A 23,871-nucleotide genomic window follows, 5' to 3' on the forward strand; every position below is an offset into this window, starting at 1 on the left:
GCAAGGGTGCTTCCCTTTCTCCACATAATAACTTTGCTTCCAATTTATGAATTAAAAACCTTCCAATTTCATCTCTCCTATTTTATACATTTATATTTTAATTCATGCTGTTTTTTCTTCCTCATCAAAGAAAGACGTTAAAAATCTCAATGAACTACCGTATAGTAATTTCTAAAATTTGGTAATTGTAAACCTCCTAACCTCAAAGTCAATTTATCTAAAAAAACTCTCAGCATCTTACCCTTCCAAAAAAAAGTTCTAATATATTTATTTTATTCTTGAAAAAAACTTTAGTGGTTTCATTATTGGTAATGTTTGAAATAAATATTGAAGCCTACCCAATAATGTAATTGGCATCATCTTCCACTTATTCAAATCCTCACCTATTTTCTTGAGCAAAGGAACATAGTTCAGTTTATATACATTCTCTAATTTATTATCTACCTGTACAACTCAATATTTTATCCCATTCACGGGTCATTTAAATTGAGTAACTTGTTGACATTGAGTGTAATTGCCTATAGTAAGAGGCATAATTTCACTTCTATCCTAGTTTACTCTGTAACACAAAAGCTTACCATATTCTTCCAATCTCAAAACATTGTCAGCAAATAAATTAATTTTATATTCTTCTTGATTAACCTTGAATCCTTTTATATCCAGATCAGTTCATATCAATTTTGTAAGAGGTTCAATCATTAAAATGAATAATGCAGTAGAAAAAGGGTGTCCTTACCTACTAGATATAGTCAATGGAAACAATGTGGAAACCTGCCCATTCATAACAACTTTAGTTTTAGGGTTATTGTATAAAGTTTTAATCCACTTTATAAACTCTGGATCCATCCTAAATTTATCAAAAATGCAAACAAAAAGTCCAACTCTTGTCAATAAAATGCTTTTTCTGCATCCAAAGTCACTACCTCACTTAAATCTCCCCTCTTTCATGCTAAATGTATTTTGCTAAGTAGCCTAGTTACATTATCAGCCTGTTTGATCCACATATATCAATTATGGTTAAAAAAAAACATCAACCTATTAGCTAAAACTTTTGCAATAATTTTATAATCTACATTTAACAAAGAAATTGGTCTATAAGATGCTGGTTTTAATGGATCTCTACCTTTATTTGGTATTATCATTGTCAACATAGTAGAGAAAGTTTCCAGGAGTGTATGTGTTTCCATCAGCTATTATAATATATCCATAAAAGGAAGAATTAATAAATCCTTAAATTCTTTATAAAATTCAGATAGGAAACCATCCTCTCCTAGAGATTTATTACTCAATGCTTCCCCCATTTCCCTTGAAATGAAAGGGACATCCAACTCCCTTTGTTCTTGTAAAGTTAACACTGGTAGCCTTGTCTGTGATTTTAAAAAATCCTCTATTTTATTGTTGTCTCTCTGTGATTCAGATTTATACAACTGAGAATAAAATTGTTTGAAAGCCTCAGAAATTTAATGAGGCTTATAAGTAGTTACATTCAACTCTGTTTTAAATACATTAATAGTCTTGAAACTTGTTCTGCTTTCAGTTGCCAAACAAGAATCTTATTAGTCTTTTCACCTAACTCATAATATCTCTGCTTAATTCTCATTATAGCTTTCTCCATTCCTTATGTTTGTAATGTATTATAATTGTTTCTTATTTATAAGTCTCTGTTGTTTTTCCTCTGAGACCTGTCTTTGTAAATCATTTTCTAAACATATTATATCTTTCTCCAATTGCTCAAATTCTTTCATATAATCCTTCTTAGTTTTAAAAGTGTAATTTATAATTTGTCCCCTTAAATAAGCCTTCATCGCATCCCATAAATTAAACTTATCATTAACCTAATTAGAATTAGTCTGAAAGAAAATCTGAATTTTCCTTCTAACAAAATCACAAAAAATCTGATGTTTTTCATAACATTGAATTAAGTCTCCATCTATTTTCCTTCTAACAAACTTGCAAAAAATCTGATGTTTTTCATAACATTGAATTAAGTCTCCATCTATAAGTAATTGTTCTTTATCTACCATTGGAAAAATTCATAATTAATGGTGAATGATCAGATAGAAGTCTTGCTTGATAATCAACTTGATTAACTCTATCTTGAAGATGAGCTGACATTAAAAATAAGTCTATCCTTGAATAGGAATCATTCCGGTTCAAATAGAAAGTATAATCTCTATCCCTTGGATGTACTTTTATCCATTTGTCTATTAAGTTCAAAACATTCATTAGTGCTAAAGTTGTCTTTGCTGCCTCTGCTCTTATTACTGTACTGGATGATCTGTCTAAAACTAGATCTGAACAAAAAATAAAATCCCCAGCTATTAAAATATTCTGATGTACTCCTGCTAAATTAAGAAATGTTTCTTGCATAAATTTTTCATCATCAATGGTGCATACATGTTCAAAAAAGTCCAAAATTCTGAAAAAAATTGACAACATACTGTAACATATCTACCTATTGGGTCAATCATTGCATTTTGTATCATGACTGGAAGTGTCTTCTTGATCAAAATTGCTGTTCCCCTTTGCCTTTGAATTAAATGAAGAGGCTGTGACATGTCCCACCCAGTCTCTTTGTAATTTTTGATGTTTCACTTCAGTAAAATGAATCTTTTGTAAGAAGGCTACATGTACATTTGCTTTTTAAATGTGTCATTATTCCCTTCCTCTTCACATGTTCATTCAGCCCATTAATATTAAAACTAATAAAATTCAATAAATTACTTATTTATATTCATTTTAATCCAAGGCCAATGACCTTGTCCCTTCCTCTCTCTCCACGCACCTCTCTGATTATCCCAGTATTCAATATATACCATGTCAGGGGTCACTCTCCTCAGCAGTCCAATTAGAAAAGGAATAATACATTTATACATAAACAAATTAATATTACAACCAATAAAATATTCAAAAATATAAAACAAAGAAACAAAAAACACATTTGATGTGTTTAATTAACATAAAACATCACCCCACTCCATTTTACAGGTTGTAGCTATTGCCACAAATACACACATGAATTGAAAGCAGTCAGTCCATAAAACTTTCAATAGCCCACCACCACTCCCATCCCCCCAGCCCCAGAATGTTTAACATCATCAATCGGGTCTATACAAAAAAAAAATTAAAAAAAGCTTTAGAAGTAAAAAAAGTTGATTAATCAGAACATTTTCAAAAGTCCTCTTGAAGCTTAACTGGTAGAGTTTCAACAAATTCTTCTGCATGAATGTGATCTGTAAAATAAAAAATTCTTCTCTCCTTAGAAAATATTCAGAGTAGCTGAATAATGCAGGATACATTGATATGCCTTTTGCCATAAGGCATGTTTCACAGGGCTTAATGCTTTCCTCCACTTCAACAAATGGAAACTTATATCAGGATAGAAGACTACCTTCACTCCATGAAATTCCAACAGACCTTCTCATTCTTTAGTGCCTTCCACTGTTTGAGCCAATATTTTCTCTCTATCTTGATGTCTAAGACATTTTGTAAGTACAGATCTTGACTTTTAATCTGGACGAGGGCTTTAGATGCCCTTTCAATTTCAATAGCACCTTCAAATTTATCAGGTCCCAGGACCTCCAGAATCCAGCACTGAAAAAAACATTCTTCACCTTTTTTAAGGCCAATAATTTAAATATTATTTTTCCTACTAAAACTCGCCAGTAGATTAACTTTCTCCCAAAGTTGCTTCTTTTCAATGTCCCATGTATCAGAATCATTCTCCACTCTCATGGTTCTATCCTGTACACCTTCCATACCAGCTTCTACAGTCTGATACCTTATCCAATTTATTTTGCAATTTCTCAACAATAGCAAAATATTTCTCCATTCTCTTACAGTACAGCTCTGATTATCCAAAATGGTCTGGACTGGGCCCATTTCGGATAAACGTTTTTTTTTCGGAGAGCCGGTCATTTTTTAAAAACAGCCCAGTAGCAACAGCAAATCACTTGTGACAGTATTTAAACAACACTAAACACCAAGGGAAGTTTAATTAAAATAATGCTTAATTCTCACCAAAATAATGTTGGCCTCCGCCAATCACTGACACTTCCCCATTGAGGCCCCACACATGCTGGATGGCCAAAGGTCCCGCTCCTGTCCGGGTGCTTGAGGTCCCCGCCAACACTGGGAGCCCAAGATCTACTGCTGCTGGGACCCCAAGGTCCACTGCTGATGCCACCGGGAGCCCAAGGTCCATTGCTGCTGCTTCCCGGAGCCCAAGGTTCCTGTTACTGCTGGGAGGCAAAATCCACTGCTGCCACCATCGGGAGCCCAATAGCCCGGTCAGTTTGGCTCCGAAAATTTTTTGGATAAATGTGAGGATTTTGGATTGTTTCAGAGAATCCAATTTCGAATAATCAGAGTTGTACCGTATCTAAAATTTTTTATATTTGTTTTTATTTCTCTCAATTCTTTCAGTAACTGGGCATAAGTGCATTCCTCCTCTTGTAGTACAGGGTATTTTCATTTTCCTACCCTTGTCTTTAAGAACTTTCATCTGCCTTGTCACCTCTTCTTCTTGATTCCTTCTTTGTCACTAGCCAGCGAATCTGACAGGGAAATCTCCTTCTGTTCAAGATATAACTTCTGCTATGTATCAGAGCCAGCACTGCTGGCTCCAGTGACATTGTGGGGCTCTTTCAGTCTGCGCATGCACGGTTCACTGTCTTCCTCCTCAACGCTATCACCCCATAGAGATAGTTGTGGTGGTGCTTTGGAGCATTAAGCGGTCCCAGTAGGGGCACTACTCACCTTGCAATGAGCCCTCAACTCAGCTCCTGGATCTACGGAGACAATAGGCCTTCTTCTTGATGTTATTCCATCTGTGTTTGCGACAGGCCAGGGATGGTTTTTCCTCTTTTAGGTAACATAGCTAGAATGTTGTATTGAGGTTGTAAAGCAGTTTTTAATAGTTTTGGTTATTGCAATTTACCTAATTAGCACTCTTTTTACTAATTCCTAGGAGAGTCAGAATTCAACGTCCTGACTCTACCACGTCACATGCCCCCCTACCCCATGCTGACTATCTTTGAGCAGACTGTACTCCTCCAAATGATTGTAAATCCTATCTTAAAAATCCTCTCCATTAGTTTGCATCACACTGGTCTAAAATTCCCAGGACTCTCCTTATTACCTTTTTTAAGCAAGGGTACCACATTTGCCATTTTCCAATACTCTTTCATCTCCCTTGTGGCCAAGGAGGACTCAAAGATCATAGCCATTGTCCCAGCTATCTCTTCGCACCCTTCCTACAGAAACCTGGGTATATCATGTCCAGCCCCAAGGACTTATCAATCTAAATATTTTTAAGAAGATCCAACACTTCCTCTTCCTTATTCCCATGCAAGCCTGTTCTATTCTAACCTCACCCTGTGAACACTGAAGCAAAGTAGTCATTTAGGATCTCTCCAACTGCCCAACTTTGCATCCTCCATAGATCCTCTTGTAAATTATGACAACTGCCAACATTATCGACAACATCTCCAACCTTAGTATGATACACACACTTACTGACTCATCCTTCTACGTCTTGGTCCAGATCATTCATAAAAGTCACAAAGAATAGTGCTTCCAGAATATATCCCTGCAGAACTCAATGAGTCACCAACCTTCAGGCAGAATACTTTCTGTCCATTACTAGACTTTGCTTTCTATAGTCAAGCCATTTCTGAATTCACTCAGCTCAGGTTCCATGGATCATATGCTTCATGACTTTCTGAATGAGTCTTCCCATGGAGGACCTTGAGAAATGACTTATTAAATTCCATATACACATCTATTGCCTTACCTCCTCACTAAATTCAATTAGGCTCGTGAGGCATGGCCTTCCCCTTACAGAGCCATGCTGACTATCCCTAAGAAGACTGTGGTAAAACACAAAAGTCTGCAGACACCTAGTTGAATTAAAAATACAATGCGGACAAACTCAGCTGGTCATACAGTTTACTTTATGTAGCAAAGATACAGATACATAATCAACATTCTTGGCTTGAGCCCTTCATCAAAGTGTGAAAAATGCTGGTAGGGGCAGGGGCAGGGAAGGTGCTTTGTCCCAAATGCAGAAGGTAATAGGTGGATAAGGGAGGAAGGGCATGCTAGCAAGGAAGAGGAGTAGAGATAGTTGGAAAGGAGAGGGAAGTGAATGAAGAAGGAAAGTGGCAGATAGCTGGAAGAAAGAAGGGAAAGGGAAGGCAAGGAGAAGATAGGGTAAACTAGCAGAAACTGGAGAAGTTAATGTTAATGCCAGTTTAGGGGTGGTCTTGGTGGGGTAGTACACAAGATCATGAACAGATATGGACAGATATGTGAGGATGGTAATGGGGCGTGGAATTGAAGCAGTTGGTTACTGATGCAGACAGAGCAAAGGAGCTCAGTGAAGAGATCTCCCAGTCTGCACCCAGTCTTGCAGATGATGTAAAGAAGGCCACAAAGGGAGCATTGAATGCAGTAGATAACTCCCTCGGATACACAAGTGATGTATTGCTTCACTTGAAAGAATAGTTTTGGACCCCGAATTGTGGTGAGGGAGGAGGTATTCCTTCAGCATTGTGCTTTTATCTGAGAAGATTGTTCTTCTTTAAATGCTTGTAAATCCTCTCCTTAAGAATACTCTCCAATAGTTTTCCCACCACTGATGCAAGACTCACTGGTCTATAATTCCTAGGATTCTCCTTATTACTTTTATTAAACAAGGGAACCATATTTACTATTCTCCAATCCTCCCACACCTCCCCTGTAGCCAAGGAGGACACAAAAATAATTGTCTCTTCACTCCCTTCCACAGCAACCTGAGATAAATCTCAACTGGTCCCAAGGACATTAATCCTAATGTTTTTAAGAAGATCCAGAAACTTTCTCTTTCTTAATCTCAACATGGTCCAGCACATAATCTTTGCTCTTCTGACCTCACCTTGACCAAGGTCCTTTTCTCTGCTGAACACAGAAGAAAAATATTAATTTATGATCTCCCCAACCTTCTCTGCCTCCAGGCACATGTGGTATCCTTTATCCTTAAGTGGCCCTACATTCACTGACATTATCTCTTTGATCTTCACATGTGTATAGAACTCCTTAGAGTTTTCCTTAATCCTATTTGCCAAGGCCTTCTCATGCCCTCTTCAAGCTCTCCTTAGTCCTTTTTTAATCTCCTTCCTGGCTACCATATAATTCTCACGAGCCCTTCCTGTTTTTTTGCTTCCTAAATCTAATGCATGCTTCCTTCACTAGTTTTGTCAACCACAATTCCCTTTTCCTACCACCTTTTCCCCTCTCAGTAGGACAAACCTATCCAGAACCCCACCTAAACATCCATTACAATACTTCTGTGCTTTCTCCAAAGAACATCTGTTCCCAATTTATGTTCCTGCCTCATCCCATTGTAATTAGCCCTTCCCCAATTAAGCTCTATGATCATGTCTCCTTTTATCCATAGGTAAAATATGCTAAAGATCAAGGCATTGTAGTCAGTATTACTAAAATTCATCCCTACAGAGAGGTCTATCACCTGAACAGATTCATTACCCAGTATTAGATCTGGTATGACTTATCTTCTAGTTCGCTGGTCCACATACTGTGTTAGGAATTCTTCTTGGACACAGATGACAAATTCTGCCCCATCTACCCTTCTTGCATAAAGAGGTGCCAGTCAATATTTGGAAAGTTAAAGTCTCCCATAACAACAAGCTTATTATTTCTGCACCATTCCAAAATCTTGCTACTTATTTCTTCCTTGGTGTCCTGAGGGCTATTTTGGGGCCTGTGGATGACTCCCAATCTAATAATTCTCCCTTCCTATTTCTGATTTTCACTCACATCAAATCAGTAGACACTCCCTCCCTCTCTTTCTCCAGCTCTGCTATTATCCATGACCAGTAATGCTATATTGTTTGCAAGCATAAAATTCACATCATGATACTTCTAATGCTGTATCTGAGAATCATGAAGAAATATTTTTCATTTTCTTTGACGAATGTGTAATTTTGTGTATATCACTGATTTTTCAATCAACACATATATAGAGAGAAAACGGAAGATCTAAAGATACAAGAATTCTTTATCTGGTATTGCAAAATACATCATTAATGACGATTGTCCCATTAGGTATCATTGCGAGTTGTTATTCATTTCTTTGTCAAATTGGTTAGAAAAGAGAAGCTACCAACCAAAGTGATAAATGCAGATATCTGATGGATAACTGTTCCGGTGTTTTGAGCTGTTGTGGGACTGAAGTTTATTGATCAGGATTGCTAGTTCAGGTAACATGACAAGAAGGGTATATTCTGTAGGTATTTTGTAATCTTGGAGATGGTTTTCCATCCTGAGGGACAATTTTTCTTTGTGATACAAAATCTATCAGTGAAACCAATTACACAGATGAATGCTTCTGCTCCATACTCCAGTTTTACTGAATTCCAGCATGAACCCTCCTTTGATGCATCAATGGTTGTCATGGTGGGGAGGGGGTATATAATTAATTCAATGCTTCAATTCAGTTGGGAAGAATAAGAAAACCTTCAAATACTGGGAAGTTCTGGATGACTTCTTGGGAAGTCATTGGTGTGTGAAGACAATTGTAGCCTGGAGGAAGAAATTTCACTTTCCACTGTGCTTATTTCTTTAGAAATGAGATATTTTTTTTCATTTCAGCTGATTTTTTTTAGGTTAATGGAACAAAATGGGATTGTGTGGATCTATCAGTTGCTTATCACAATGCAACAAAGTTTACTTAAGGGTTAAGTACAACAGAAAATGAACTGAAAATAAAATGCAACAGGACTTGAAGGACCTAGTGAATGTCTTCAAAATATCTAATGTTTGGAGCTTTTGTCTTGCTGAAAGATAACCCTACTGACAATTAATTTTTACATCATTATGTAATTAATTTGAAATTGAACAAGCCCCCTGGAGCAGTTTATCTCTGCCTTTTGGTCACTTAATTTGAATCACCTCCATTTTAAGTTGACCATCCTTTAGACCATGCATAATATTCCTTCCCTTTCAATTATTTTCTGTGTATTCGGGAAAGTTCATGCAGAAGTGTAATTTTCTCATCACAGACTTTCCTTTATTTAATTTGCAGTGACTTCTCTTTAACAGGCACCCATCCTGATATCTTTGGAAGCCCTTATCCATTGTCTGTGATGAAAGATTCAAACTGTGCAAGGTACCGGCCTTAAATTGCTTCATGAGCCTGCAGCTCAACATCCATAGAGTACATTTCATCCTTTACTGGTGTGTACCTTTAGTCTTGCAGGGTAGTGGGGGATAATTTTAGATCAATTAATTTTTTTAAAAAAGGAAATGTTGCTGATGAAGGAGAAAATTTAATGTATTTAAATTATTCAAGTCATTTAGTTCCAGTAACAGAATGACCTTTGCCCTGAAATGTCAAAGGAATGTTGTTAAGATAATGACCAGAGAATGAATGAGAAATATGAAAGGCAAATATAAATATTTCCCAGAAACTATTTGATTATTATATAAAATAGTTCAAGCATGAAGTACGAGAGGAAATTAGCAGATAATATTGCGGAGGATAGCAAAAGCTTTTTTAAGTATGTGAAGAGGAAGAAATTGGTTCGGTCTAAAATTGGCCCTTTGAAAATGGGCAAGGGTGAAATTATTACCGGAAACAAGGAGATGGCAGAGGAATTTAACAAATACTTTGCAACTGTCTTCACCAAGGAGGATATAGGTTATAGTCAGTTAGGGGGTAGTGGTCATGTGGTACCAAGAGACTTGGGGAACTTTACTGGGGAGGTCGGGGATCTAATGAATATCTGGATCCAGAAGCAGGAGGTTATGAGTAAATTGTTGGGACTGAGGGCTGATAAATCCCCAGGGCCTGATGGGCTGCATCCTAGGGTGCTTAAAGAGGTGGCTATGGAAATTGTGGAGGCACTGGTCGACATTTTCCAAAGTTCCATAGATTCTGGGGAGGTCCCTGAGGATTGGAGAGTGGCTGATGTGGTGCCACTTTTTAAGAAAGGAGGGAGGGAGAAAACGGGAAATTATAGACCGGTTAGCCTGACATCAGTGGTGGGGAAGATATTGGAGTCCATCATAAAAGGAGAAATAGCAGAACACTTAGTCAGTAATAATAGTATAAGGGCTACTCAGCATGGATTCCTTAAGGGTAAGTCATGCTTGACTAACCTTCTGGAATTTTTTGAGGATGTGACAAAGAGGGTGGACTCGGGAGAGCCAGTGGATGTGGTGTATTTGGACTTCCAGAAGGTCTTTGATAAGGTACCGCACGGGAGTCTAGTGGGCAAGATCAGGGAACATAGTATTGGAGGTAAGGTGCTGACATGGATAGGAAATTGGTTAAGAGATAGGAAACAAAGGGTTGGAGTAAATGGGTCTTTTTCAGAATGGCAGGATGTGACGAGTGGAGTGCCTCAGGGATCGGTGTTGGGTCCTCAGTTGTTTGTAATTTATGTTAATGATTTGGATGAGGGGATTATAAATAACATGAGCAAATTTGCAGATGACACTAAACTGGGTGGCGGTGTGGGGTGTGAGGAGGATGTAAGGAAAATGCAGAGGGACTTGGACAGGCTGGGGGAGTGGGCGGCTAAATGGAAGATGAATTTCAATGTGAACAAATGTGAGGTTATTCATTTTGGGGGAAGTAATAGTAAAGCTGAGTATTATTTAAATGGAGACAAGCTAGGGAGTGGGGAAGTGCAAATGGATCTGGGTGTACTTGTTCACCGGTCACTGAAGGCTAGCATGCAGGTTCAGAAAGCTGTGAAGAAGGCAAATGGAATGTTGGCTTTCATAAAGAGGGGATTGGAGTATAGGAACAGAGACGCCCTTCTGCAGTTATACAGGGCCCTGGTGAGACCCCACCTGGAGTATTGCGTCCAGTTCTTGTCTCCAAACTTGAGGAAGGACATACTAGCTATAGAGGGTGTGCAGCGCAGATTTACAAGGTTAGTTCCAGGGATGGTAGGGTTGTCATATGCAGCAAGGCTAGAAAAACTGGACTTGTATCCATTGGAGTTTAGAAGGATGAGGGGGAACATGATTGAGGTATACAAAATCATCAGGGGGATAGACAAGGTGAAGTCTGATTACTTGTTCCCAATGATGGGGGAGACGAGGACTAGAGGGCATAGTATAAGAATACAGGGTAGGCCCTTTAGGACGGAGATGAGAAAGCATTTTTTTACCCAGAGAAGTGTGAATCTGTGGAATGCTCTGCCACAGAGGGTGGTAGAGGCAGATTCACTGACTATGTTCAAAAGAGAGTTAGATAAGACTCTTGTGGGTAACGGAGTTAAGGGTTATGGGGATAAGGCTGGAAAGGGGTACTGATGGTAATGATCAGCCATGATCTAAAATGGCGGTGCTGGCCCTACGGGCCAAATGGCCTACTCCAGCTCCTATTGTCTATTGTCTATTGTCTATTGTCTTTTTGCTACACTTTATTTTCCTAAACAGAGTCTACAAAACCTTGGGAGTGCATTGAGTAAAAATGGTTGATGATATAGTTTCCAATATGAAAGCCTATCAGGAACGTCAGAAAGGATGGCTAATACTCATTTTTTTGTTAATATATCACTAAAATAACCCAAAAGCTTGTGAAAATAATTGGTGGTGCCATAGTTAATCAATAGTTAAGACTGCTGTCACATTGCTCCAAAGTTTTGGACTCTATTCACACTATGACTTTGTATGTAGAGTTTGCACAGGTTTCATCTGAATGCATCAGTTTCCTTCTACATTGCAAAGACCACAGCATAATGCACCTAGTAGTGCAGTTGCCTCACAGCACCAGATTCAATGCTGATATTGTCATCAAATCTGGAATCAAGCTATGATCTGTTGAATAAATGTCTTTCTTACAAAAGGCAAACATCAGTTCTCAGCCATCTCCTCTGCGCCATGACTCCACAGCTGGTCATCAGGACATCTTTCCTCAATACTTGCTGCTTCTTCACTCTGCCAAGCACCAATGGGTGGGACTGTCTGGCAGACCATTGTTTTATGATTAAGGATATGAGCCTTTTCTCTAGGTGGACAATTGCAAGCTCACACATTACCAGATTTATATAATTATATTACTTGCAAGGATGGGATTTGTCTCAGGACAATTGAATTGATACTCCAGGAACCTGACCACTATGTTAAAACATTTACAAATGTTCTCCACTTCTTGACCTTCACAAGCTACTTTTACAAACACTTGAAGTGCTCAGTGTCTTCTTCGATTCATGGGCCTGAGATTCCCTTGAAGACATTATATTTTTGGCATGAGGCTCCGTGAACATGTTAGAAATATTTTCTATTCTCTTGAAAATCACTTGCTGTGTTGGAACTTGGAGTTGAACACATATCAGGAGTGTTATGTGAGGTGTACATCACCCTCGGAGCTGATTAAGTGTGTTCAGAGACTTCATATTGACCACATTGCTCTGGGAGAAGTATCTGATATTAGTTCACATATCCCACCAATGGATTTGGAGGATTTTATAGAGCTTGTGTTGATCATACTTCAAGGTTCAATGTTCAAAGTTTCTTGTATTGTCATGTAATCTAATATATATTTGTGCATGTATGTCTGTTTGTCTGTTCTCCATGCAAATCAATATGGAGCTTACTAGAAATATCCAAGAAGGTTCAGTAGAGGTAATATTTGATGCTGAATGTCATGACCACATTGAATTTAACCTTTAAGGTCGTATGCAGTTCAAAAGTGTTCTTTGACCAGCTTGTACTGACTTTCTTTTCTGTTGGTATACAAGTATTTACTAGCACTGACTTGCATTACTATTTACTATAATTGTGGTACCATTTGATGCTGAATGTCATGACCACATTGAATTTAACCTTTAAGGTCGTATGCAGTTCAAAAGTGTTCTTTGACCAGCTTGTACTGACTTTCTTTTCTGTTGGTATACAAGTATTTACTAGCACTGACTTGCATTACTATTTACTATAATTGTGGTACCATTTGATGCTGAATGTCATGACCACATTGAATTTAACCTTTAAGGTCATATGATGTTCAAAAGTTTTTAAAGAATTGAACTTGCACCAGGGACACCTCAATCAGTTACAGTGCTGTGCATCAATGTACATTCAGAATAAAAATATGTGGCTAAACCCAGTTCAACATGGGGCCCAAAGAAACAAAGCAACATTTCCAGAAGCTCTTAACAAGTCCGTAGATTTAGACAAAGGAAACAGCAGAGGAATATCAGTCTCATCTCACTGCTGATGCTTCCAGACATGCAAGGAGCAGGCAGCAGGAAACAGAACAGCAGTGATATGCTCGTCTTAGTTCTTAGGTCTCCAGACAGGCAAGGGGTAGGCAGTGGGAAACTGTATAGCAACACCAGGCCTGCCTCAGTTTTCAGGCCTCCAGACAAACAAGGAGCAGACAGCAGGAAATTGAGGAACAATGGAATGCCAAGCCCACCTCAGTGCTGATGCCACCAGGCATTCCATGAGCTGACAAGAGTCTGCTGAGGAAGAACAAGCAAGAATCCAAGTAATGTGAGCAAAAGCCACCAGCTGAAGAGCAACACCATTTACTGCAGCTGACCTGCTAAATGCTGTATTCAATTACTCAGTTGACATTAATTATGCAGAATAACCATGAAGTTTTTTTGGGTATTTTGTTTCAAACATGCAGTCAACAACTGAGTGTTTTATTTCACAGACAACGCCGGGTATCCTGCTAGTGATACATAAAAATGTAATATACTTCCACTTTTGTCTGCCATAAGGCAAACAAAGTGTTGTCATGAGCATTGCCCAGCATCCTTAACTGTAGGAGAAAGAGAACCAAAAGTGTGTCCCTTCAGAAACACTAAGTGTTGGTGGATTCACCTCCAGCCTTTGCAGCTGTGCTGTCTCCTTTTCAAACTATTAACAGCCCGGCCTCCATGCCCATACTTTCGATACAATCAAGAAGATATCGGCGCCTGAGCCCTTTGGAAGACCTTCTTGCCCTCAGCATCCTCTCGAATCCCAGACACGATATTTGATTCCTGTGAGCTAGTCTCGAGCAGCCCACAGTCTGTGTCTTCCTTCAACTGCAAGTCACCAGCAGCCAGCCACCTTTGTGGATCCTTCCACTGCAAGCTGTCAACAGCCCGCAGCCTTGGACCGCAAGTCGCCAGCCACCCATGGCCACAATAGTTCTACAATATGTTGAAATGCTTATTGTCAGTTGTGCAAGTCTCCAAAACACCTCAATTGTAAGTAGTAGAAAGATCACACAATATTTCAAGCATTTTCTCAAAGTGCCTCATTTCTGCATCTGTCCATCTCAGGGAGTCATCAGATCCCTCAAAGACTTCTTCAACCACCTTAGGACCTACAGAAGCATCAGAAGCAAGTCAAGCTCTATCCTGAGGTACTGCCCAATACAACATATTTTCTTGATGAGATTCGGACCTGCTGCACCATAATTCCAATACAATGACAATGAAACAACCTAATACAAACTGCAGTAACATCTAAATAACCACACTAACTTGAATAAGCAAGAAAGAGTTATCAAAATTCAGATAAGGTAAAACTTAACCATTAATTTCTTATTTATTGTAACCATCTTATTTATTGTTTATTTGTTATTTATTGTAACCATCTGATTGGAAAGTTCATATTGAAGTTCTGTCTGGGTTTGAATGGATATTGTATGATGCACAATTCACTATTTAACAACACAAAGATTTGGTAAGACCTTCAAATTTAAAGGTAGCGATATGAAGAAAATCCCATTCAGACTGCAATTTTTGTAATTAACTCTCTGGGTCTGTCAGATATATCAGAACAACGTCAGCAAATAGATTGATTTTATGTTCTTCCTGGTTAACACTGAAGCCTTTTATGCCTGGATCTTGGTTAATAGGTTCCACTAACAGTACGATAGCCAGGACGAAAAGGGCTGAAGATAATGGTCAACCTTTTCTACTAGATCTCGACAATGGGAACACTAATGAGCTTTGGCCATTAGTGATTACTTTTGCATTAGGCTCATAATATAGAGATTTAATCAGGACTTCCGCAGGTTATAAAGTTAATTTATGCCACTTACAGGTGGGAATTATGATAATGTTAAAAGAGGATCTCAATTTAAGTGGCCGCTTAATAATATAAAATATTTAGGTATTAAGATAGATAATATCTTACAGAATTTATATAAGTTGAACTATCTTCCATTGCTTCGGAAAATTGAAGATGATTTAAATAAATAGATAACTCTTCCAATTACTTTGATTGGAAGGGTCAATCATACAAAAATGAATATATTGCCTAAATTACAATATCTTTTCCAAAACCTAGCAGCTTTTGTACCATAATGATTCTTTCAGAATTTAAATAAATATATTAGAAAGTTTCTGTGAAAGTGTGAGTTTCCCAGAGTCTCTACGATAAATTGACCTGGAATTACGAACTGGGAGGATTAAAGCTCCCAGACATTAAAAAATATATAATTGGGCAACTGAAATGGAGTTCATCACCTCCCTCTTTGACAGAGGAGACAAGTCTTCTTGGGTAAAATTGGAACTGCATAAGGTTGGTGAGAAGATAACAGAAAATGTAATATATAAATTGAATTCTAAATTAATATTTGGTCCTAAGGAAGCCCCCTTACTAAAGCACATTATTACAATTTGGAATAAACTCAATCGTCAAATTGATGTTAGGGGAGGCATCTCATCCAAAACACCCCTAGGTCAAAATAATTAAATTATGTTAACAATTGATAATAAAATTCTAGAAACTTGGCCTTAGAATGGGGTTAAATATATAGAAGATTGTTTTGAACAGTGACAATTTATGATATTTGAACGAACCGGGAATATATTTGGAATTTTAAACACATACTGTTTCTGCTAGCTTTAGTTAAGATCTTATTTAAGGGATAAATTAGTCCAGCACTTACCTTACTGCAATGTATGGAAATAGAGTCTCAGGTTTGAAAGAAGATCACAAAGAAGTTTATTCCAAAAAAATGTATTCTTTACTTCAGGCAGAAGCCCCCAGACAAGGGCTGAGAGAGATGGAAATCAGATTTAAGTAAAGAAATTGATCCATTTTGCTAGTCTGACCTGTGTAGGGACAGCATGAGCAATACAATCAATGTTACGTATAGGCTGGTGCAATATAAAGTTTTCGTATCAGCTCTATCTTATTCTGCAAAAAATAAATTAATTAAATCTGAATTATCTAATTTATGTTTTCAGTGCAGTCAAGATATAGGGACATTTTTGCATTCAACCTGGTCATGCTCTGTGATTAGTAAGGGATTGCTTAAGGTGGTACATGGATGGAAAGGGAAAGTTGAGAATCACTGCTCTAGACCCAATTGATACTGAAATATTTTGCTTGAGAAAAATTGTCATTGTCCCATTTCCTTTGGTTCTATGAAACCATGCACATAACGAGTCAATTAGTGTAATGGATAAATATTGGGAGGAATTTGGTAAGATTAGTGGGTTACATATATACACACATTTTAAAACAGATCTTATTTGAAAGACTGAAGTATTAATATTCAGGAATATTGCAAAAACTATGGAGAATTTTATGCAAATTTCACAAGTAGGTGCTAATTGAAATTACATCATGAAATGAATAGACCATTGTTTGGAGGAGACAAACTGGCTATTTAAAATTATCTACAGTGTGCTCACAGAAAGGTCACACCTGGGTTTTGTGTATTTAAGACAACAGATGGGAGCAGAAAGATAACTCCTGTTGTTTGCTGAAGAAGGTGGGGGTTTCTGCAAGTGAGAGAGTCACATGGGCTTACTGGCAGTTGGAGAGAGAGAGAGAGAGAGAGAGAGAGAGAGAGAGAGAGAGAAGACAAGTTCAAGAAGCTCTCTCAGCTAGTGTGTGTGACACTGAAAACAACTGAACAGTGCAAGCCAGGAAGCTTGTTGAAACAGAAAGCTCTAGAGCAGTGGATGGCTGGAAGTGCTATCTGTCTGATGTTTCTCTTGGAATGTGGAACAGAAAGGAACTTTGTAGTAGCCTGAAAGAAAGAGGTTATCATCTGGAGAATCCTAATGGGGCAAGTTTCATCAGCGAGACATTGAGGTGACTAATGGTGGTACCTCAGTTGTAGAAATCCTGGAACAACAAATAAACCCTACAAGAACCTTCCTGAAAAATAAACATTTGCCTTTTGAGCACCAAAGCCTGGTTAACTTTATACATGTTAAATTCTGTTCACAGTATAAGAATTGCCTGCATCCAGAAAACTTGGAAGAAGGAGAGGTGAGAACTGTGAACTAAATAACTTTTCTTAAATTTACACACACATTACATACATGTGTGCTGAGAATTAGAAGGGGGTTAATTTGGGTTAGTTAAGTATAGAGATAAGTTAAAGTTTGATTCTATATTCATGTTTAAAGTTAATTAAAAATTACTTTTATTTAAATAACCATTTGTTGTGGTGAATATCTATTGCTGCTAGATTTTGGGATCCTTTGGGCTTGTAACATTCGACACTATTAAAGCAGTGTTTTTTAAACTTTTTCTTTTCATCCACATATCATCTTAAGCAATTCCTTACTAATCACAGAGCACCTATGGCAGAGGGAATACCTAAAGTGGTATGTGAGTGGAAAGAAAAAGGTTGAGAATCACTGATTTAAAGCATCAACAATTTTACAATTGAACTCATTTGGTTGTGTGCTTTAATCAACTACACACACTACCATGGTCAGCATAATGGTGGGTGAAACGCCATTACAGCACTAGCGATTGGGAGCAGACTGGAGTTCAAGACCCACACTTCCCATAAGGAGTTTGTACGTTCTCTCAGTGTCTGTGTGGGAGTTTGTACGTTCTCTCAGTGTCTGTGTGGGAGTTTGTATGTTCTCTCCATGCCTTTGTGGGTTTTCTCCAGGGGCTCTGGTTTCCTCCTACCATTCAAAAAGTAAAAAGTACTGGGGGTTGTAGTTTAATGCAGTATCATTTGGAGGGCATGGACCTGTGGGCCAAAATGATCTGTTACCATGCTGTGTGTCTCTTATATACTCACACACACACACACACACACACACACACACACACACACACACACACACACACACACACACACACACACACACACACACACACACACACACACACACACACACACACACACACCATTTGACTGCTCAACTCAGAGAGGAGATTGACAATAAGGACTGTTTCACAAGGTTCTCAGATAGCAATGTAGAATTCCTGGTCAAATATTCAAACAAGTATGGGAGCCTTACATTAAATACAATAGCGAAAACCTACCGGGGACAAACATTACCTAAGTTGATGGAAGGAGAAGGAACGAAAAGAATGGACTCAGTAGAATTTCTGGTGTATTTTTGTTGAATGACAACATTGTCTGACTGGCTTAATGCAACCTAGATCGTATACCTAAAATGGATGAGGGGGGGGGGGTGGGGGGGTGGCTTGGGAGGAGGGGGGGGGGGGTGGGGAGAAAAAGTCACTGTATATGTGTGAAAAAGAAAAAGTGTATATCATGGCTAATGTGATTTATGGTGTGAAAAATAAAAAAAAAAGGCGATTGAAGAAAGAAAGTATCTGCTTTGATTAAACTCCTAAAATTGAGTATGATTCATTTCAGCAGATACCTTTGATGACAGACATGATTAGGTGGCATCTTGAGGTCACGATCTGTACCTCCAGTATGTGAAGCAGCAACTTGTAGAAGTTGTGAGTAAATGTCAAGGATACAGAACAAACATTGCAAATAATACATGGTCTTGCCAGGAAGGTTAAGTGACTCACAGTGGTCAAAGGATGGGAATAATATGCTTCAGTATGTCCTGCTTTGAATTTAAAGTGTTGTTAAACAGGCAATGACATCATCAGACCTATAACAAACACTAATAAAATATTATCATGTGAGCACTTCACATGATGGGATATTGCAAGCCCAATATCCAGCACAATTTCAATCCTGTCATAAAATCTCACAGCTACTACTTTATCATTTAACAAAGTATTCTGGATCCTATCATACTGTAACAGGATTTATTCACTTATAGAGCTAATCCATTTAACCAACCAAATCCATGTCAATGTTTATGCTCAAGTGCCAACATTGTCCCACTGAACTTCATTTTCCCAATCTAAAATTCTTTTTTTTTCAGAATGTTTCACTTCACTTCATGTGATATGGTTGTGCAATACATTTTCAACTGTAACTGGTTTTGTCTTCTTCAGAAAAAAAAAATATAGTGGTAAATTAACTGAGTTTTATCAGCTAAGACTAATTCATTTTTTGGTAATAGATCAAAAGAACAGTGTTTAAATTAATGGACAAGTAATCAGATGACTGGGTTCATACTTCACATGGGCACGAGATCAAATTCCCCCATAGCTGCATGAATTTTCTTTAAAAAATTAGTAAATGCCACTGTTTCCAGATGACCCAAAACTTGGAACTAAAGTAAGCAATTAGGAAGAGGATAGTAAACCTGTGGAGGATAGAAATTGGGGAAATGCCCAGATATAGAGAGGAAAATAAATTACCTCTTTTGGTTGGAGGGGCAGTAAAAATTAAAATACACAATTTTAAATTTGGAGCAGGAACCAAGGAGGTCCCAGGCTTTTAATAGATAAACTTTGGAAAATTAGTTTCATTAATTATGGCAAAATTAATGATAAGGGCTAGATTGTAGCTGTTTTCTCTGCTGTAGCTCTTTTGTTGAGGTGAATTCTGGCTATGGTATTTTGGGGAGAATACCAAGACCTAGTATAGACTAGTACAATTCAAGGAATAGAGATTTCAGATATGTGGGAAGATTTGAAAAGCTGTAGTTTGTTTTTGTAGATTTGTTAAGGGTCATTGTGGGCTCTTTGCTTTCTCTGGATTCATAAGGTCCAATAAGTCCATTTTCAGTGTGGGCAGAAAATTACACAGACAAGGTACTCAAAACAGGTGAGATCTTCAAGGACTGGTCTCATATCTTTTTTTTGGAACTTTCTATCATCATGTCATTAATCACATGATGCAATCATTCTGTAAATAGATAATAAAGTAAGAATCGGACCCAAAGTCAATACAGAGGATAATTAAAATAGTCAGGAAGACCAGTGAGGTCTCCTTTTCCTCTTTGATGACATTCACCGAGAGCAATGCTTAAATAAAGCTTGTCAGAAATTAGGTACAGAAGCTTCAAAATCAGGACTTCCAGACTGGGAAATGTGAGATTGATGAACCTTGGGTTACTGACAAATGAAATTGAGTAAATTATTCAAACATATTTATTTTGTATATTTTTTAAGCATGTGATTATTATGTGTTGACTTATGAGAAATGTATTCTGTGTGTATGTGTACACCATGGTCCGGAGAAAGACTGTTTTGTCTGGTGGTGTGACAGTCACGTGATAAGAAAATGACTTGAAGAATTAGGAGCAGTGTTAGGCCATCTGGGCTTTCCAAGAGAGCTCTGTCCATCTTTGTGCATGCTTTACTTTTTCTTTCACCACAGGTGGTTGTATTCCTGTGGGCCTTCTTTGTGGTACAGGTGGTGGGTTTGGGAGATGCTGTCAGTTTAGCCTGGATGAATAACTAGAGTCATTGATTCATAGAGTTAAATAGCACAGAAATAGGCTCTTTTATCCCACTCATCCATGTTGATCAATTTGCCTCTCTGAGCTCTTCCCACTTACCTACAATTGGCCCAAATCCCACTCTCTAACTGCAGTGCCTTGTTTTTAGACTAAATTCACTGCACCCACTGTGCATCAATGAAGGGAATACATTTTTTAGGATGGTTGATGGGGTGCAAATCAAACAGGATGCTTTCCCCAGGATTTTATTGATCCACTTGAATTTATGGTACTGCACTCATGGAGAGTAATTCATTTACCTCGGGATTTGTGCTTGAGTTATAGATGATGGGACATCTTGGACTGTCAGGAGATGAGGTATTTTGTCAGTATACTCAAACTCTAACCTGCTTTTGGTATGTATCTGGTGCAGCTGAGCTTCTGGTCAAGGGTGTTGATAATGCAAACTCAGCAATGTCAAACCTTAGTAATTAGATTTTTCCTTGTCAGAGATGGTCATTACCTTGCATTTTTGTGGCATGACTCGTACTTGTCACATCAGTCTGTGTGGACTGCTTTATTTGCTGAGGGGTCCAGAATTGAATTGACATAATCTTCACTTCTGTCCTGGTGGTGGAAGAAAGATCATTGATGAAGTATCTGAAGTTACTTAGGCCTGAAACTAGGGTGGCCATTCCAAAGGAGGACATGGTCATAGGTTACCATATATAATATATATATATATATATATATATATATATTCACACACACACACACACACACACACACACACACACACAAAATTTAATATATATATAAATAAATAAAATGTATGTATATAATATATAAATAACAAATGCAAACACACGATGTCTCTGGCCATTTTTATGTAACCTGAAGTAAATCAGATTGACCGGAGCCTTGCTTTTTTGCACTACCTCCATATCCCTTGATACCCTAAATATTCATAAATACATGGATCTCTGTTGTGAATAAACTCAGCCAATGAGCATCCACAGTCCTCTGGGATAGAGATTTCCAAAGACTCACCACCTTCTGAATGAAGTAACACCTTAAATCAGTTATAACCACTCTTACATGCATTATAGTATTCAAAATTTTGAAAGGTTTGGATAGATTAAGATACAAGAAATTGCACCTAGAGGAAAATAGATCAGTAACAGGAAAGCACAGATTTAAAGATAATCCACAAAAGAAACTGATTTAGCCAAGCCAAGATGTATTTTTTAATACCACGACTTGTTCAGTCATAAAATGCACTGCCTGAAACCATGTTTAGAATAGATTCAAGAGTTTGTAGCCACTGTACGCCACTACAAGTTATTTTCAAAAGGGAATTGAATAAATAATTGAAGGGAAAAATTGTGAGACTGCTATAAAACTGCAGCATAATGGAACAAGTTAGCCAGTCAAATCAAGTTTATTGTCATCTGATTGCACAAGTACGACCCAATAAAACAGAGTACTCCGGTTCTGAGTGCAAAACACGGAGACATGCAACTAGACATAAGAATTAGACAGACAACAATACATATGCAGGACAAGTATTCATACATTAAAATAAATAAATAAATATTGTTTCATGAATATGAGAGTCATGGTGTGAGCAGTTCATTCAGCATTCTCACTCCCTGAGGGAAGAAGCTGTTCCTCAGACTGGTAGTGAAGGTTCTAATATTCCTGTATCTCTTTTTTGATGGCAGCAACTAAAAGATGATCTATGCAGGGTGGAAGGGAATCTCAATGATTTTGCATGCCCTGTTCAGACAACAATCCCAGTAGATGGAGGCTCCACCTCGGCTATAGCTATGCAGGAGGCCTGTTCATTGGGGGACACAGAGTTTTTTTCAGCATTATCTTGTTCTTCTGATCAAACCGTGCATAGAAGATGTTCCGCTTGTCTGGAAGGGAGGCATCATTATCCGTAACTCACAAGGTCTTTCCAGAAGCAGCAGCATCTCTATCTGCCCTGAAGGAGATAAAGGCCATCCAGCTGGATCGCTGTGTCTGGAATGGTATCCTGAAGCCACGTTTCTGTAATCATCAGAACACAGCAGCTCTGTAGTTCTCTCTGGTTCAGATGGAGCCTCAGTTAATCCATTTTATTCACCTGCGATCTTATATTTGACAGTAAGATCATCAGGAGCATGGATCTGAAGGGTTAACTCTCAGTCTAACCGCGATGCCAACCCATTTTGCACATCTCTACCTTCTTCAGCAGCACCTCCAATGGCCTCCCACATGTCTTGCATGATCCACTCTATGGTTTGGAGTAGCATGTGTTCCTTGATTCAGTAGGTTTAAACTGCACAGAATCAGTTTGGCCAAAATGCCAGCAGAAAGATGCTGCAGAGATAGCCTCTTCTATGCTGCATCCTTCTATAATTCTGTGCTTCTGAGCGGTTGGATTATCATTCATAAATGCCCTCAGGAAAGGGAAACCTACTGTCCTACTCTATCAGTGTTCATGTGGCTCTGACCCAACATATTAACATGGTTGACCCTTAAATGCCCACAGGATTGGCCCTGTAAGCCATTCAATTGCATTAAATTATAGGTAAGACAACAAGGGTTGGGCAATTCATTCTAATTTGCCATTAACATCTACATCCTAAGAATGTATGGAAAAGATCATTAAATTCACATATTCAAGGTTCACTGTCAATCATTACGATCCAAAATGGGTTGCTTTAAGGCACGTCAGAAACTTCTTGTGAATCACAGGAGTTGGCGTGATTTTTTTTTTACGTTATTTTCAACTTAAAATAGATTTCTAACTCAAAAAAACCTGTCATACTTGTTTATGTCGTCAAAAAGATTTGAGAATTGTGACAAATTGAAATAAAAATGAGAAAACTCAGTCCTGGCCGCTTCAACACAGGCAGACATGCTACTTTTCAGGGTACCATCTGTGCACAACTGAAGTTCACTAGTTTTTATCTGTGTTATTTACCATATAACCATATAAGCATGGACAGCACAGAACAGGCCAGTTTGACCCTACTAGTCCATGCCGGAACAAATCCTCACACTCCTAGTCCCACTGACCAGCACCTGGTCCATACCCCTCCAATCCTCTCCCTTCCATGTAATTATCCAGTCTTTCCTTAAATGTAAATAACATCCCTGCTTCAACCACCTTCGCCAGAAGCTTATTCCACATCTCAGCCACCCTTTGAGTGAAGAAATTTCCCCTCATGTTCCCTTTATAATTTTCCCCCTTCAATCTCAAACCATGGCCTCTGATTTGAATATCCCCCACTCTTAATTGAAAAAGCCTATCCACGTTGACACTCTCTGTCCC

At 38.2% G+C, this 23,871-nt stretch overlaps 1 long non-coding RNA gene across 1 annotated transcript in view; it reads left to right on the forward strand.

Moving 5' to 3' along the window:
• LOC138760346 (uncharacterized) overlaps positions 1–18,881 on the forward strand; it is a 52,930-nt gene extending 34,049 nt beyond the window's left edge. The window contains exons 2-3 of the long non-coding RNA XR_011355554.1: positions 17,209–17,250; positions 18,611–18,881. This is a non-coding gene — a long non-coding RNA (uncharacterized lncRNA). The remainder of the gene's footprint in view (positions 1–17,208; positions 17,251–18,610) is intronic.
• The last annotated feature ends 4,990 nt before the right edge of the window (positions 18,882–23,871 follow it).

This window comes from Narcine bancroftii, chromosome 1, assembly GCF_036971445.1.
Source record: "Narcine bancroftii isolate sNarBan1 chromosome 1, sNarBan1.hap1, whole genome shotgun sequence".
Lineage (NCBI taxonomy): Eukaryota > Metazoa > Chordata > Chondrichthyes > Torpediniformes > Narcinidae > Narcine > Narcine bancroftii.